The sequence below is a fragment of the Nannobrachium achirus genome (assembly GCF_963921795.1).
Source record: "Nannobrachium achirus genome assembly, chromosome: 20".
Classification (NCBI taxonomy): domain Eukaryota; kingdom Metazoa; phylum Chordata; class Actinopteri; order Myctophiformes; family Myctophidae; genus Nannobrachium; species Nannobrachium achirus.
The window spans coordinates 31,696,071-31,701,364 of record NC_137827.1 but is presented as its reverse complement, the minus strand read 5'-3'; positions in this window follow the sequence as shown (position 1 = coordinate 31,701,364).

Below are 5,294 nucleotides of genomic sequence, written 5' to 3'. Positions count from 1 at the left end.
TGTGCTGCTGCTGCAGTCAGCATCAGCAATGCCACAGACTCCTGATGTTTCTCTCATTTAAAATGAATGAAATTCAGTTTACATCTACTGTCCAAATGTGCCAGTGCTAGGAGAGTGCTATGGCATGAGAGAGAGAGAGACTGTAGGGGAGGCGAAGAGGTAGAGTATCCTGTGGGGTGATTGAGAAAATAGCAAATTTAGCACACAGCGTGTCCCTTAGTTTGTCACGCATTGCATTGTGAGCTTGTATATGTTTTTGCTGAACTCCGGTCTAGTACATATAGCATTGAATTCAAAAAATGATCTCCAGAGCAGATCTAGGCTACAATCTCACATCTCCATGGCATGCGGTGGCTACTGTTTGACGAATGACACCGTCGCATGACAAGTATAAGTCAGATTTTCTAGAAACATGTTCAACTATTACCAAGTTGGGTAAATGTGCCAACCCTTACACAAAATCTGCATACATTTCTCAATTCTTCAAATTGAAAAAGAAGAAAAAATTCAATAAAAAAAATAAACCTGATTGTAATAATAGGTAAATGTGATCTTTGTGATTGTGATTAAGGTTAATTATTAAGACAATAGATATTCAGATATTCATATACAGTATGTAGGCCTATTCAGATTTGGGAATTGATCCAGTATATTGCTCTGCCTATGCCAGTGGTTCTCAAAGTGTATTCCAGGGACTCTCTAGCTTCCTTTATGGGGGTCTAAATTGACCCGTACAAGTCTGTAACTTTGACAGTGTACAAATGGAACCAAATGGACCCGTTATAGTGTAACATTTTTTGCGGACCGGAGATTTTTTGGGAGCCGGACAAAGCTCCTTCCAGGAGCACCGACCGTTCAAAAACATTATGAGATAAAATATGGAGGTACGGTATAATAAGGTTTCTGCCCTGCAGCGACCATCTCCACGTCCACGAGGGAGAGGAAGCGATCAAGTCTATAATATTAAGACACACCTTAATGTGAGGAAAGGAAAACATAGCCTAGGGCTTGGAAATAGGTTTGTCTGAGCAGGAGTCTGCATGACTGCAGCACTGAGATTTGTTCCACCCCAACTCATGACCTGTGAACGCCCCCAATCTTCAGGTTACACCTGTTATTGTGTCCCTGATCACCTTTCTTTTACTGTTGGAGATGATAATGTCACCATGAGATGGGTAGATGGTATGGTGTGTGTGCGAGTGTGTGTGTGTGTGTGGGGGGGGGGGGGGAGTGGCTGCCTCTGCCTGTGTATTGTATATTGGATCATTCCGATATACAATGGCTGTGGCTATATTACGTAAAATATGTTTGTGTGTGAGGGTGTATACTGCAATATGTGCATGAGTGCACCTCTATAACAATGTCTATGTGTGTGTGTGTGTGTGTGTGTGTGTGTGTGTGTGTGTGTGTGTGTGTGTGTGTGTGTGTGTGTGTGTGTGTGTGTGTGTGTGTGTGTGTGTGTGTGCAGGTGCATGTGGATGTGCATGTGTGTGTGTGTGCAGGCATCACTGTGTACGCATGCTGTAGGTATAACAATGAATATGTCCATGTAGGGACCAGGGTATTATTACAAAATGTGTATGTGCACAAAAACTGCGTGTCTGTGTGATTGTCCGACGGTCCGTGCATGTGTGTATGACCTATGATTATCTCCACGTGTTGTTATGAATGTGTGTGTGTGTGTGTGTGTGTGTGTGTGTGTGTGTGTGTGTGTGTGTGTGTGTGTGTGTGTGTGTGTGTGTGTGTGTGTGTGTGTGTGTGCGTGCGTGCGTGCGTGCGTGCGTGCGTGCGTGCGTGCGTGCGTGCGTGCGTGTGTGTGTGTGTGACCAGGGGTGACCCTTGGGTGTCCCTGCTGGTCTGAAGCAGGGATAACACCCCCAGGAGGCGACGCTCATTAATCATCCCATTCAAACATTAAGAGCTCTATCCATCCTATACCTCCTCTCTCTCTCTCCCTCTCCCTCTCTCTCTCTCTCTCTCTCTCTCTCTCTCTCTCCCCCTCCTTCTATCCTCAGCACCAGAGCTTCATAATGGGGTCACTGCTCCCATTTAACAGAGAGAGACAGAGAGAGAGAGAGAGAGAGAGAGAGAGAGAGAGAGAGAGGAAAGGGGATGCTGTGAGAAGGAAGACGAGGAAGGGAGGAGGGGGGGTAATAAAAAAGAAGAGAGATTAAATAAGAAGTAACAAATGGGGAAAGATGGAGGGGGCGCGGGAGAATAATCAGAAGGGAAAGGGGGCAGATGGAGGGAGAGAGAGAAGGGAAGGAAATAATTAAATAGGGGAGGTGTCTGAACGCTGGGAGAGATTAAAAGGGAAAATAGAGTCAGGAGAGAGAGAGTACCAAAACATGGAGATGGGAAGGGAAGAGAAATGGAGGAAAGAATGTAGCGTCGCCGTTGGGCGGAAAATCCTGTATGTCCAAAACAGAGGCGTCAATTGGGTATGGCAAGCTATGGCAGCTGCCATACCTTGGCTACAGGGGGGAAATAATAAAATGTACTTTAATCGTGCCTGTTGCTAAGGTATGGCAACATGACTGGTGTCTTGCACGTGCGCGAGGGACACCAGTCATGTTGCCATACCTTAGCTTTTTCTGAACTGACGCCGCTGGTCCAAAATCCAAAACTCGTACTTTTTAGAAAATGGAACAAAAGAGGCTCGATCAAAGTTATCATTATATATAGTCACAGGCTCTTGTTAATACTTTTTGTATAAAATATTTATAAAACTGTCACTTTCACTTCCAAAAAATAATAATTGAAAAATTGCAGAAAGAGCAGATCTACAAGCTCACAAAGCTTGGGGGAAGTTACGGGAGGGTTTCTATAGCCGACAGCAGTGATAGCACTGTGGAGTAGAGGGAGTCTGGCTGAGCCCCCTTCCTCAGATTAAGTTCAGCCGGGAAAGAACCAAAATGTTGGGCTCTTTGAAGAGCGTAGACACCCTGCTGAGTGAGGGGAACAGTACCCAAAGTAATTACTCTGTGTGCACATGTGTGTCTGTATAGTTAGCAGAGCACACATGGACTTGCAAATAGTGTGTGTGTGTGTGTGTGTGTGTGTGTGCGTGCGTGCGTGCGTGCGTGCGTGCGTGCGTGCGTGCGTGCCTGCGTGCGTGCGTGCGTGCGTGCGTGCGTGTGTGTGTGTGTGTGTGTGTGCATGTGTGCATGTGTGCATGTGTGTGTGTGTGAAGTGCAGGCAAGGACATGTATAGGCCTACAATGCACAAAACATACATACAGTATATAGAGCAGCAATGCCAGGGGACCTGGGTTGAACTAGGTTCCTCCTTCCTGCTGCATTATTCTCTTTGGAATCTTGTTGTTATTTCCTGGTTGTATGTAAACCAGTGCTCGTGCTCTAGCCCGCGGTTATACCCGACGTCGCACGGCACGTGCTGTGCAACTTCAACCATCCTTCATCCCAGAACCGCACTTTACAAAACAGTCTCTGACAGATGGGAGACTGGAGGCGAGAAACACCATGGCTTGGCAGCGAGCGTCACTCTCACTATCACATGCACGTAACACCCCCAGCCGCGTTATTTTGTTTGTCGCTCGGTGGACGCCGTGTCTTCCCGTGTCTCTTAACAAGACAACAGTCACATCGACGGCGTGCTCGCTGGCGAGACAAACTGCAAACAGCAAGAGGCAAGCGTGTATGCCTGTATGTTTCCTGTGTCACACAGTGATTCCCCAGCACCTGGCGGCTCACGTTGTCAACCGCACTCAGAAACGACAAAAGAGGCTGTTGGGTATTTTGTTGTGGTTTATATCATCTTTTTATCATTTCATATTGATGACCAACTGACCTGCTAATGCCATGCAGATTACAAGCTTGGCTCTGTGGAAGTCTGTGCAAAACACCACAAGGCCAAGGCCTGGAGAGCTCTCTGCCTTATCAACTGTGGCCCCAAAACAACAGTCTAACTGGCTTTGTGGAAATACACTAGGACGACCCCCACGTGTTTTTGATGGATGTGGCAACCTCGTCATATTAACAGGAACCATCAACTTGTCCCACGCCTAACTGTCATATACTGTATTCTTTTATATACGAATGTCTGACCACCATCTTGTCAGAGAGAGCACGAACCAACCATTATTTATGTACTGTACCTGTCTTGAATTCTCTCTCCATAGTAAAACATTCCATTCTCACTCTGATCACTCTCCTGTCTTATTTCTGTGTGATGGATTATTGTATCTCATAGGGGAATAAGAAGGTGTTAATAATAATAATAATATTTCTATCAGAGGCCTTGACATGGATGCAAAGAAATGGGCAGGAGGCTAAGTTATGAGAATGGGAGACAGGTTAAAATGCAATGGAGATGGTATGGTTTTGAAGAATTACACTTAATGGATTTCATATAGGGTTTTATTCTATGACTTCCCTGTTGGGAAGCGGGACGCAGTGGGAGGAGATGTATGAATCATGCTCCAGGACATAGTAAGTATGCACTGAAAGTTGGTTACTATAGCTATTAGCCACGTATCACATGCGCGGAGAGTGCTGACAGAGCTACTTACCATTGCATTAATACGCTAACAATAGTAGTGACACACACACACACACACACACACACACACACACACACACACACACACACACACACACACACACACACACACACACACACACACACACACACACACACACACACACACACACACACACACACACTCACACACACACACACACACACACACACACACACACACACACACACACACACACACTGATCCTTTCCATGTACTCACTTAAACTCACACATGCATACACAAACTGCTACCTTTGGAAGTGACACATTTGCAGAACAGGAAAATGTGATTACTCGCAGTTCTCTACGAGCTGTGTGGCATATATATATATTATATATATATACATACTCTTTTTTGTTGGTAAAACATAGGTTCAACAATCAAAGACTGGAGCAGATTAACGGCAGACTTAAGCTATCACAGATGAAGTTCAAAGAAGACAGTTATGCCATGGTGCTTGCGTGGCCCTACTGCCTCTCAATACTGAACCCCCCCCCCCCCGCTTGTGGTGGGTTTTTGTTATAAGACGACAGAGGCTATGGCGTTGCACATTAGCTCCCCACCAGGCGCTTTGCAGCCAAGTGCCGGGCTCTAATCCTCTACACCTGGCTTCCTGACAGGGGAGGAAATGACTCTAAACAGGCGCCGAGATGGGAGACATGTTTACAAATGAGAATTTATGATGGGATCAACCACCGCTGTGTACCTTGTTCCTGAGGAAAACATGGATACTGTCATAGAAATTTAGTC